Here is a 13,773-nt window from a genome sequence, read left to right as displayed (position 1 = left end):
AAGAATTGACTAACGTTATCCCCTCGAAAGGTTTCCCTTGAGACGAAGATCTGAAGGTATTTTCTGTCCAGTTTAAATATGAATTCATACGGTCTGTGTCACACACGATTAATCAGATCATTCTGGGGACAAAACTTTTTTCTCTCCTTTTTTCTCAATATTTTATCAAAAATTATTTTTTATCTTCTTCAACAAACCTTTTTCTCATCAAAATCTCTTTTTTGTCATCAAAAAAATGTAAAGATTTTTTTTAATAAAAAAAACTACTGTCAAAAAAAAACTTTCTGTATTCAAATTCTTATACAGCTCCAGTTGTTACATGACAAGGACTTCTATATTAATGGTGCAATCTGATTTTGTCTTGATTACAATGTGCAAAACCTTCATGTGAATGTGTTATTGAGGGATAAAGCAGTGTAAGCATTAGATGTCATGCTATAGCGACACCTGGTGGCCACGGCTGGTACTGTATGCTAATAGAGAGCTAGCATTTGTCTTGTGTTGCCCTTTGATGAAAAAACAAACAAAGGTTGACATTACATTTTTTTTAAATAGAAAAAAAAGTTTTTGGAAGAGATTTTATTTTATTATTTTTGATGAGAGAAGATTGAGGAATTTTTTTTTTTAAAACTGAAAATAATTTTTTTCCTCATCAAAAAACTTTTTGAAAGAGGGAAAAAAAAGTTTTTGTGATGAGGAAAAAAAAAAAAAGGTTAAAAAGGTTTATGAGAAAAATATGAGAAGAAATTAATTTTTGATGAGAAATTTATATATATATAGAAGTTGTTAATTTTTTTTGAAAGTATTTAAAGAGAAAAAAGTTTTTTTGTGAAAAGTTTAAGAGATAAATTAAGTTTTAAAGAGAAGATAAAAATTGTAAAAAAAAATTTGAAGAGAGAAAAAAATTGAGATGTTTATAAAGCCTCTTTGTCGCCATCTCTGTTGAAAACCTGGAATTGCAGTTATTTGCACAATTATCTTCCTAAAGCTGCAGTCTGTAAGTTTTGCCTCTTTGTCGCCATCTCTGTTGAAAACCTGGAATTGCAGTTATTTGCACAATTATCTTCCTTGCGTGGGTTGTATTCTGGCATGGCTCCAGCGAGGATGAATCTCATGTTTTGAGGAGTAGGAGTGAGTGGTTTGTGTGTGTGTGTGTGTGTGTGGCAGTCAGGCACCCGCACCGCTGTGGAGATTGGTACTTTACTCTCACAGATTATAGCCTACGTCTTGGGAGTATTTGACCCAAATAATAATTTTCACCGGATATTGTCATCTGAATGTCTTTGTCAGTCTAATCTCTAATTGTCATACCATTAAAATTTCATACCAAGAAATTATTTTTTAAACCCCAAAAAGTAAACTATGTTCCTTCGAACTGGTTGTCTTTAAAATACAAATCACAGGCTATTGTTATTAGAAGCACATTAAAACGGCAATATAATTTAATTTCATTCACGTGTTTCATTCATATAGGGACTGCAGATTTAAATCTTTTTTAAAAAAACATTTATGAGAGAAAAGAACTTTAGATAAGAAAGAAAAAAGTCTTTCTTTAATGAGAAGTTTAAGAAATAAAAAAAACAAAAGTTTTTTATTGAGATAAACGTTAAAAGTTGAAAGTTTTTTTTGGAAAATATGGAGAATGAAAAACAGTAGGCGGTGTCTGAGATTCAGGAAGCATCTTGAGACGCTTCTCACCGCAGACGCTCAGAGACAGAATCTCTGCTGAACGTGTGAGAGACTGAGCAGAAGCCGAGTGTCCATGATGCGACTGGAGCCGCAGGAAAACCAAGAACAACCCTCCTTCACCTGCAGACACTCGATGAGAAAACAACCAGACGTTACTAAAAACCAACAAGCAGCAGATTTACTTTTCAGGTCAGTGTGTTTTACAAAGCCCTTCCAGTCCAAACCGATTCAGTCACACACAGAAGTACAGGGAGCAAAGATTTCTGCCCACAGAAATGAAAAACAGAGAAACGGAACCTCAGACTTTTTTCCTAAAAATTCAGATTTTAAACTCGCAATTAGTGAGGTAAACATCTCATAATTTTGACTATTGTTTTCTCACAATTCTTTAGAGTTGCCATCACGAAAAAAAAATGTAATTGCGACTTTTTCATCTCACAATTCAGACTGTTTTCCTTCCACTCGTGAGTTTGTCTCCCAATGCAGACTTTTATATCTCAAGTTTATATTTCACAACTGCTAGTTTTTAACTCTTCATTGTGATTTTGTGTCTTTTTTCCCCCTCAGAATTCTGTTTACCTCTCACAATTTCATTTTTTGTTGTTGTTATTTTGTATCTTAACAGTATAATTTTTTTAAAGTAACTCCATCTTTTTAATCTTACAGTTCAATATTTTTTTTTCAAAATTGCAAGTTAACATCTCACAAATAATATTTCTCTCTCTCTGAATTGTTTATATCACTCAATTCTGACTTTTTCTTGATTTATATGCTCTCACAATTTAAACTTAAGTTTACATCTCACAAATATTTTTTGTTTCTAACTTTTGTTTCCAACATGGAATTAAAAAAAAAAAATGTAACTGAAACTTTTAATCTCATAATTCAGACTTTAAGTTTATATTTTTATATTTTTCGAGTTATAAAACTCATAATTGCGAGTTTGAATCTTGCAATTGTTTACATCTTGAATTGTTTCTCGCAGTTCTGTTTTGTCTTTGTTTCTGCAAAAGTATAAAAAATATCAAATATAACTGCAATTTTTTCCAAATTGCAATCTCAGAATTTTTTTTATCTAAGAATTCTTTTATATTTTGCAATTGTGTTTTTTTTTTGTTTCCGATATGGAATAAATTTTTAAAATGTAATCAGGAATCTCAAAATTTCAAGTTAACATCTCGGAATTTTAAATGCGTGTTTATATCTCTGAGGGGAAAAAAAGTCTGAATTGTAGGATAAAAAGTTGCCAATTTTAAATGTTTTATCCCATGGCTTAAACACGCTTCCATAATAAAGCACAGAGCGAAGAACCGTATGTATAAAACTGTACAGCATGATTTGTTATCAAAAGTCCAAAAATGACCCGTCTGGAGAGTCTCAGAAGACTGAAGCAGCACATCGTGTGATAAAACTACGCAGTGAAGCGTAATAAACCATGCAGATGTGATCCAGATGAAACATGGGTTAGTGTGGTTTTTGCGTGACGTGTTAGAGATCTGTACAACACAGGTTTAAATTCACATTTACATCATTGCTAATCTATAAAACGTCAGTCTTTTTAAAAGTTCGTATAAAAATGTCCCCAAAAATTTACAAAAAAGCGAGTATCAAAAGTGTTGCTCTCCTCCAACGGTACGAAATAAAGGCCCTTCTGGTGGAGAAGGCATCGTGAACACGAGTGAAAGGCTTGAATCAGGAGTCGGTTCCTTCTCGCGGTTCGTCCGGTGATTCCTTCCTTTAGTTATCGCTCGTACAGCAGCAGCAGTAGTTCAGCTTCATGGAGGAAGTTCCCTGATACTTCTTCACTCATTTACAAAATGTCTGTGTTGGTTTCGATGCGGCAAGAGGACGAAAGAAATAAAAAAGTGCTTCGCTTCAAGTATGTAAACAAAAATGTAAAAAACGTCCGATTCTCGCCAGCGTTTGGCGCGGAGAATCAGATCGACTGTCGCGTGAAATGTGGGAAAAATCAAACGGAGGGACAGAAACAGGACGATTGTTCTTTGCCTCTTCATTCCCTCGTCACTCATCAGCATCTGCAAAAAAAACATACATCTGTCGTGTATAAACAATATCTGGATCATGACACTTGACTGTTTATCATCACAAAATGTAAATAATGTATATGAATTGCACAAGCTCTTTCTATATCTATAAAGCTGGATATATATACACAGTACAGACCAAAAGTTTGGCAACATTACTATTTTTAATGTTTTTGAAAGAAGTTTCTTCTGCTCATCAAGCCTGCATTTATTTGATAAAAAATACAGAAAAAAACAGTAATATTGTGATATATTATTACAATTTAAAATATATATTTTTTTAAATTTATTATACTTTAAATTATCATTTATTTCTGTGATGCAAAGCTGAATTTTTAGGATCATTATCACATGATCCTTTAGAAATCATTCTAATATGATGAGTCATTATCAAAGTTGGAAACAGTTCTGCTGCTTAATATTTTTTCAGAACATGTGATACTTTTTTAGGATGCTTTGATTAATAAAAAGTAAAAAAAAAAAAAAGAAGCTATGTTTTTAAAATATAAATATTTGTAATAACAATATACACTACTGGTCAGTAATTTGGGGTCAGTAATTTTTTTTCTTTTCTTTTTTTTGTAAATAAAATCAATACTTTTATCCAGCAAGGATGTGTTAAATTGATAAAAAGTGATAGTAAAAGAAATATATTATTAGAATATATATTATTAGAATTTTTTTATTTTATTTTTTTGAATAAATGCAGTCCTTTTTAACCTTTTCTTCATCAAATATATTAGACAGCAGAACTGTTTCCAACACTCATAATAAATCAGAATATTAGAATGATTTCTAAATGATCATGTGATAGACTGGATGTTACATGTGACACTGAAGGCTGGAGTAATGATGCTGAAAATTCAGCTTGTGCATCACAGGATTTTAAAGTATATTCAAATAGAAAAACTATTATGTTAAGTTGTAATAATATTTCACAAATATTACAGTTTTTTTGTGTATTTTTGATCAAATAAATGCAGGCTGATGAGCAGAAGAAACTTCTTTCAAAAAACATTAAAAATAGTAATGTTTCCAAACTTTTGACTATATATGTATCAAATACTCTTGAGTTTTATATTTCATCATAAACTGTAACTATATTATGAGCTATCATGCTAAACTATAAGTCGTGAAGATATTATAATATTGTAAACATTGACGTTGTGATTTTCTTATATTAATTTGACGGTGACATCAGTAAGAGCACGGATCAGTGGACGTGAATCACTCACTCAGATTCAGACGAGGTCGTTGTCGAGCATTTTCATCAGTCCGCTTGCCGACGCCCCGTTCAGATGACCCCGCCTAGCCCCGCCCCCTCGGCCCTCGCTGGAGGAGGGGCCGCGTGAGGAGGGGGAGTCTCCAGACAGCTGGTTGTGGATGCGGTTGATGGCGTTCCTCTCGGCGATTGGCGACAGCTGCTTCTTCTTCAGGATTCCTGCGCGTCACACGTTAAAATTGAACAAACGTTAAACTGTAGCACTTATAGCTAGTCATAGTTCTAGTATCATTATAGTTACAAATAGTTATAATTAAGTTATAATAGTTAGTGTTTTAATTATAATTACTGTTGTTATATTATAGTTAATAATATAGGGTTGGTAGTTATTATAATTATTAAGTATTGATAAAGTTAGGTATCGGTATTGTTACAGTTATATCAGTATTACTCAGGTATTAGGTTTACTTACATTTATAGTTATCATTGTAGTTTCAAGTATAGTTTTGTTATCATTGTAGTTATAATTACAAATATTTTTACAAAAATATTGTTGTTACCAGATTATAGTTATCGTCATCATTGCAGCTATAATTATTACAGTTATCAGTATATTTATAATTATAGTTATCGGTTATGTTGTTATAGTTATCGGTCTAGTTATTGTTTTGTTAGTATTTTGCTGTATAATTATCGTTATCATATGTTATTATATACTAATAGTTATCATTACAGCTTATCTGTAGTGTTATTATATTAGAGACATCCAGTATATTTATATAATCGTTATCGGTATATCTGTTTATATTTCTCGGTATAGTTATTGTTATCGTTCTGATTATCTGTATAATTATAGTTCAACACTTGTCATCACGCTGGTGTCGCGGTATTTATGTTGTATTATAATCTAATAGTTATCATTACAGCTTCTGTATTGTTATAATTATAGACATCAGTATTTTATAATATGTTATTGGGTAGTGCTTGTTATAGGTATCGGTATCGTTATCGTTATGATTATCTGTATAATTATAGTTATTGTTATGGTTATTATAATACTAGTTACTCATTACAGCTATCTGTATTGTTATAATGATAGACATCAGTATATTTTGTATAATTATAGTTATCGGTTATATTGTTATAGTTATCGGTTATAGTTTATTGTTATCGTTATGATTATCTGTATAATTATAGTTATTGTTATGTTAATTATAATAATAGTTATCATTACAGCTATCTGTATTGTTATAATTATAGACATCAGTATATTTATAATTATAGTTATGGTATATTGTTTATAGTTATCGTTTATATTGTTTATCGTTATGATTATCTGTATAATTATAGTTATTGTTATGTTATTATAATAATAGTTATCATTACAGCTATCTGTATTGTTATAATTATAGACATCAGTATATTTATAATTATAGTTATCGGTATATTGTTATAGTTATCGGTATAGTTATTGTTATCGTTATGATTATCTGTATAATTATAGTTATTGTTATGGTTATTATAATAATAGTTCATCATTACAGCTATCTGTATTGTTATAATTATAGACATCAGTATATTTATAATAATAGTTATCGGTTCTATGTTATATGTATCGGTATAGTTATTGTTATCGTTATGAATATCTGTATAATTATAGTTATTTTTTATGTTATTATAATAATAGTTATCATTACAGCTATCTGTATTGTTATAATTATAGACATCAGTATATTTATAATTATAGTTATCGGTATATTGTTATAGTTATCGGTATCGTTATCGTTATGATTATCTGTATAATTATAGTTATTGTTATGTTATTATAATAATAGTTATCTGTACTGTTATAATTATAGACATCAGTATAGTTATGATTATAGATAACTGAAGAATACTTTGTTCGCTCGTTCAGACCTTTGTGCAGCTGCGCTGTAGAGTTTGGTAAACTGGGCAGCAGCAGCAGCAGGTTTTCCGTCCCATGATCCTCTGCTCTGTGCTCTGGTTTGGACAGTGTCTCCATCTTCAGACGCTCGTCTGCTGCTCCCGTCTCACCCTCCCACACATCTGATGGACAGACAGACAGACAGACGTCAGACGCGCTAACAGAAGCACAGAGTCGCGTGAACCGCCTGATGTCGTACCGTGAGGTTTGATGGGGCCGCTGGTGGCCAGATTCTCCCAGCGATTCCTCCTGCGGGAACCTCGCCCTCGTCTTCCTCGCTGTCGGTCGGAGAGTGTGTGGACGCATTACGAGCCGCTCTGATCGTCTCTCCAGCTCTGAGAGATCGCTGTCAGAGTCTTCCAAATACATTACAATACACGTGTGTGTGTGTGTGTGTGTGTGTGTGTGTGTGTGTATACACGTGTGTGTGTGTGTGTGTGTGTGTGTGTGTGTGTGTTGTTTACCGTCCATCTGCTCTTTGTCTTTGAACAGTGTGTTGTGTTCACTCAGGACTCAGGTGACTGCTGTTCAGATCGTCTTCTCTGAAACGAAACAACACTTCATGAGTGCTTCATTAGTCGTTAGTGCCTTATATTCCTCTTAAAATATCAATAATATTATCCAGTTAATATGAATGTACTTGAATGTGTGACTGAAAAGTTTGTGTGTATGTGTGTGTGTGTGAGTGGCGTGAGTGTGTGTGTGAGTCTGTGTGTATGACTCGTGTGCATGCATGTGTGTTGTTGAGTGAGTGTGTGTGTGTGTTGTGTGTGTGTGTGTGAGGAGAGAGAGCGTCTGTGTGGGTGTGTGTGTGTGTGTGTGTGTGAGTGTGTGTGTGTGTGTGTGTGTGTGTGTGAGTTAGAGAGGAGTCTGTGTGTATGCGTGTGTGCATGTGTGTGTTGTGTGTGAGTGCATGTAGTTCTGGTGTGTTTTAAATATTAAATATCCGTTCAGAGACACACTGGACTCTGTGTGTGTGTGTGTGTGTACCGGAGGCTGAAGGGCATGTAGTTCTGATGTGTTTTGCTGCTCTGGGTTCCGTTCAGAGACACACTGGACTCAGTAAAAGGCAGATGATACAGACGTCCGTCCACAAAATGACTGTTACAGAGAAAGGCCTGACGGACAGACGCAGAGATCACAACGGAATTTAAAAAAAAAACACTGAATTAAAAAAAAGCATGTATGATTAAATAAAATAATATATAATATTAATAATAATGAAAAATATGAATAAAAGTTATAAAAAAATATAATGAAACTTGTTTTTTTTGTATTTTTGGACAGCAGTGCCTGCTGTGCATTTGACGAATAAAATGTTAAACATGATAATTTTGTTATCATTTGTAAATAAAACCAAAAATTATTTGAAAAAGATTTTAAAAAAGAAAAATGCAAAAAAAATAGTGTGTAAAATTATGTGATTGAAATATAAAACGAATAATGAATCTAAATAGTATGAATATATATGAAACCTAAATACAAATATATATAGCTCTGTGAAAAAATTAAGAGGATAATTGAAAATTCTTGAAAAATTTATAGTTATGTGTTTGAGTAAAGCGTAATTTTGTGTTACTGTAAACTACTTTTTAAAAATAAAAAATTTTGTCATTTAGAGCTTTTTTTGACTACTGGTCCAAAAAAAGATGTGATGTTTTCAGACTTGTTTTATATTCTTTTTTACACAACACAATACCAATGTTTTAACTTCAGAAAAGTTAAGAAATCAATATTTGATAAAAAATTCATTTGTATTTGACAATTGTCATTTGTAAAAAACAACACAAACACAAAAAAGAAGCTCATTGGAAGAAATGTTATCAGACCTTTTACAGAATAAAACAAAACAAATATTAACATTTTACCCAAACCCTCATATGGTCACTTATTTTTTTCCATAGGCTTTGTATAGGTTTGTATTTTCGGATAGTGTTTACAATTTATAGCTCAAATAAAAACTAATGGTAATTATTGTTGTTGGGTTGAGTTCTGATGTTGTTTATAACAGTGTTGTTCTCAGACTCACGGATGGTTTGGGTTTGATCATGTGATCGGGTGCGTTTCTGCTGCAGCAGTAGCGCATGGCGTCGTCTCTCGCCCCCTCTCTTTATTAAACACCACGCGGAAAGAAGAACCAGAAAAACGGGTCCCCTGAAACACAAACACACACGCAATCACATCGCTTAGGTGCTGCTAGGGCGTTGTAAGCGGCAGCTTCACGCCTGTGACATCACTCACTGGTACCTGAAAACGCAGCAGCAGACATCCGGAGCGAACAGATAGTGGAAGAGAATCATGTCGCTGTTGACCGACAGCAGCGCCAGCAGACACGTCACCGTCACCAGCAGCAACACGGCACACGCTGTCCGCAGACCCGCCCTGCACACACTACACCAACACACACACACACACGCTTTATAACACACACACACACACACACATTTCAGGATTCAGTGTAGAACAGAGACTCACGCCGGCACGTCTCTCTTCTCGATTGAACACGACGCATCTCGATGCCTATGAATGTAAAGGAAACACGTATCATATGAGAGAGAAACAGACACTTTCAAATCAGTACATACCTAGGAGGAGTATGCAAAACGGGCGTAAACCCTCACCGACACGACGAACGCAAAGCGGACCCGCGAAACTCCCAGATGAGGGTGTCGTAGAGCTGAGAGCCAGCAGAAGTCGGGGTTCCCCGTAGCCCTCGGGGTCCAGTCCCACCGCCAGACCTCGTTGATGAAGGCCGGCAAGCCCCAGCCAATCAGGTAAGTAGAAGCGCATGGGGCCGTTTAGTGATGTCGCGCAGCTCGCTCAGCAATGCGGTAGACGTGCAGCCCTCAGGAAGAGCCAGGGAGAAGACGCAGAGCCAGAGGAAGTGCAAGCAGGATGGCCATCACCGTACACAGGAACTGCAGGGAGAACAAAACGGGCGTCACGCAACCATTCCCGCATCCTCACGTCACATGGACAGACAGGAAGTTTGGCGTTACGGGTTATCGGCCTGATTGATGCCAGGATGAAGACGAGGTGCGCGATGAAGAGCGCAGCCGCGCCGTTGTTGACGATGATGGTCTTGTGCTGCTCGCGGCCGCCAGGCAGGTGAGGAAGACGGATGGTCCCCATGAGGAAGAGGAAGCCCAGCGTCCACACCCACCTGAACTCCACGTGATCAGCTTCACGGCAGGATCTCTACCGTTCTGAAAGACAACACTCATGTTATTCAACCTCGGCCGTCCGCGTTCAAAAATCAGGATCAAGATCCATTCAGCCTCAGATTGCTGCGTATTAACCCATAAAACACAGTATCTTGATGAGATGACATTTAAGCAACAGGAATTCACACATGTTGTTTATGACCATCTTGCCGGGAAACTTAGGTGGCTCAATCTGACTCAAACGACTACAAACAAGTCTAGACCAGGAAGTACTTATAACGCAAACAGTTTTAGTACTCCGATTGTACCCTGGACTTGACCAGAAGAGATGAAACTCAATTTTCAGAGGAAGTAGTAGTCACCGGATTGGCCACGGTTAGTTAGGAGGTGGTTGCTAGGGTTATGTTGCTAAGTGCGTTGTTTAGGCGAGATGGTAGAGATGTTCGGGGTGGTTGCTCAGGTCGGTTGCTAAAAAGTCGCTACAGTGGTCTGCGTGGTTGCTAGGTGTTTTGGTTTGGGGGAGGTGATTACTAGGGCGTTGGTAGGATGCTCTGTTAAGTGGTTGGTTGGTAAAGCAGTTTTCTTTGGTGTTCTTAGCAGCGCAGTTGATGGTAGGGTTTTCTGGATGGTTGCTAGGGGTCGTTGACTATGTTGGTACTAGGCAGTTGCTAGCGTTTTGCTAGGCAGTTGCTAGGTTTTGGGTAGTTGCTAAGGCCTTGCCTATTGGTTGATAAGCAGTGTGCTTAGAATGTTCTCATGTGGGTTGTTGGCAGTGTTTTCCTGCTGTTTGTTAAGGCATTGCTATGTGGTTACTAGGCAGTTGCTAGGGTGTTCTGTATGATTTCTAGGGTGTGATAAGCAGTTGCATTTTCCCTGTAGTCTTAGTGTCATGTTAGGGTTTCGGGTGGTTGCTAAGAGTTGCTTGAGTTTTGCATATGTGTTTTGGAGTACATTGCAAAAGGGATGTTGATATGTGGGTTGATAGAGCAGTTGCTAGGGTGTTCCTAGGGTTTCTGGGTGGTTTCTAGAAGGCAATGCATATCTGGTTGATAAGCAGTGTGCTACGATTGTTTCTCAGTGATTGTTGCGTAGAGAGTTTTATGGGTGGTTGTAGGGCATCACTATGTGCTTGGTATAAGCAAGTTGCTAGGGATGTCCTGGTGGTTTGTTAGGGTTTTGCTATACAGTTTGCTAGGATTTCTTGGGTTTTTATTGTTTGTGTGGTTGCTAGTAGTTTCTAGGGTGTTTTCAGTACGTTGCTGTAGGGCCATTATTAAGGTATACTGCCCCACTCCCCAGCTGGGCAGAGACCAGCCCTCTGTTACTAATGTAATTTGATCATGTTTAGTGTGGGTTAGGTTGAGGGTTGTGAGGCATGCCTCTCGCGCGTGAGATGTCCATGAGCACAGCGAGGCTGGTCATAGTGGTAACACAGGCAGCTGATGTGTATTGTACTGTTCATGCCTGAAGACCAACTCACAGCCCTTAGAAAGACCGCGCACGCCCGGCCCGCCAGCTGTGCACACACACACAACAAAAGCTCAAAAACAACTCATCATATTACTCTTACACACAACATGTGAGTGTGTACTCACACTATAGAGTGGTTCCCAGAAAAAAACAAGATGGGTTTAGAGCGCTCCTCAGTGGTAACCCGACGGAACATGCACCTTGATGGGTTTATCCAGCGTGTGCTGCAGCAAGTCCTCGTTAATCATCGAACGTGTATATAATGAACACATGGAGTGTGTTATCGAACAGGACGCTAGGGAACCATGAACACAACACACGCTGTCATTCACACGTTAAGATAACTCAATGAATCTGTGAAGTGTCATCTGGTCTGGTCTGGTGCTGGTCTGGTCTAGTCTAGTCTGGTGTAGACTAGTCTGGTCTGGTCGCTGGGCTGGTATCGTCTAGTCTGCGTCTGTACTGCGTATGGTCTCTGTCTGGTCTAGCCTAGTCTGGGTTGGGTTGGTTGGGTCTGGTCTGGTGGGTCTGGTCTGGTATAGTTAGCTCTGGTCTGGTTCTGGTCAGTGGTTAGTTTGGACTAGTCTGGTCTGGTCTGGTCCGTGGGTCTGGTCTGCGTCTGGTCTTGTATTGTCGTGTCTTGTCTTTGTCTGGGCTAGTCTGGTACGGTCTCAGTCATTCTAGGCGTAGCCATAGCCTGGTCTAGTCTGGTTTAGTTGCTCGAGGTTCTGGTCTGGTCGGTCTAGTGTGTTCTAGTCTTGGTCCTGGGTCTGGTCGGGTCTAGTCTAGTCTAGCCTAGTCTAGCTCGTCTAGTTGAATCTGGTTGGTTAGTTTGGTTCTAGTGGTTGCTTCGTCATGATTGGTTATGGTCTAGTCTCGTTTGGTTAGTTGGGTGGTCCACCTGAGGTCTCTTGTCCCCTCCCCCCCCGGTGTCGTCTCGCCTCCGGCAACAGCGCCGTAAGGCTGTGGAGCTGCTGCGCTGGCGCCGGCGTATGCTCGCGCTGTCGGTGACGCCTTTCCGGTTCTGGTCGTGGTGGGTTCTGCCGGACTCTGCGATTGACTTCGTGTGGTGCGCGGACTTTGCCCTCAGGGGCGGGGATGAAAACCGAGTAGGGAAGAGTGACGGCCGTCTCCAGGTCGAGTGGGCGTGGCCCACGCAGAGATTCATAGCGTGGCAGTTTAGCGCCAGCGAAATTCATCTTCTCCAAACGATCGATGGAGATGACTGGAATGAGACGGCATGGAAACTACTGATTCAAAACAGGTTTGCAAACTAAAATAACATTTAACACAAAGTAAATGACAAAAAACATATCAAATAACACTACTTTAGCTAACTTACAGAAACGCTAGTTTTGTAGTTTCTAGATTAATCGTATAGATGCATAGATGTTAATGTAGATCTGGTGTGGAAGTCCAAATTAAATCTAATTTAAGCTATAAAACTTTTCCAGTACATTTTGCCAGTCTGGAACCCAAAGGTCTTGCTGGACTTACTTAACTAAATAAATAATTAAATATATAAAAATTACATAATACATATACAAAAAATAATTTAAACACAAAAGATTTTATAATTTAGTTCTTCAGCAGATTTTGCAATCTGGAAACTAAATTATTAAATTGTAAATATATATATAATTAACTTACATTTCATTATAATTTAATTTGAACTCACGCACAAATATAAAATAAACTAACACACACACACACACACACACACAGACACACACATATATATAATTTATTTCAATTTTTTAATAAAAGTCCATGGAATAAAAAATAAACTAAAATGTCAAGGTAGTGCATGTGATTTTTTTTGAAATATCACAAATATAATGTCACTACTACCTTTGACAGATTTCAGTGAATGTTGTAATATGATAAATCATGCATCAAAAAGGGAGTGAGCATGGCCTGCAAATCTTTAGCCAATCAGAAACACTCTTAGCACTTCAATCATTTTATACGTCCAGGTGTGCAGAGGGCGGGTCAGAGGGTATTTGGGATGGGGTGGTGTGTCATGTAAATCAGTGAAGGAATGAAACAACAGACCAATGGTTACGCGATGGTGAAGGGGCTCAGGTAGGTCTTCCTCATGTTTTGCGAAGCTGTTCGCGATAATCTTCGAACTGTCGCAGCAGTGGGTCGAGCCGCCTCCGCCTGCTGGATGAGCTCAGTGTCCACGCGGTCCGCCACAGTATAGCCCCGCCCACCGGCATCGTGGCGCCGACCAAT

At 37.6% G+C, this 13,773-nt stretch overlaps 1 long non-coding RNA gene across 1 annotated transcript; it reads right to left on the bottom strand.

The window, feature by feature from the left end:
• Positions 1–2,694: 2,694 nt before the first annotated feature.
• Positions 2,695–7,189, bottom strand: LOC109069930. The gene is made up of 4 exons (XR_006153124.1): positions 7,101–7,189; positions 6,874–7,023; positions 4,970–5,175; positions 2,695–3,725 (listed from the first exon to the last, which is right to left on the bottom strand). It is a non-coding gene; the product is annotated as an uncharacterized LOC109069930 (long non-coding RNA).
• Positions 7,190–13,773: the final 6,584 nt, after the last annotated feature.

The sequence above is a fragment of the Cyprinus carpio genome, chromosome A22 (genome assembly GCF_018340385.1).
Source record: "Cyprinus carpio isolate SPL01 chromosome A22, ASM1834038v1, whole genome shotgun sequence".
Taxonomy (NCBI): domain Eukaryota; kingdom Metazoa; phylum Chordata; class Actinopteri; order Cypriniformes; family Cyprinidae; genus Cyprinus; species Cyprinus carpio.
Note: the sequence above shows the minus strand (reverse complement) of the source record. Positions and strands in the feature narration are given on the sequence as shown.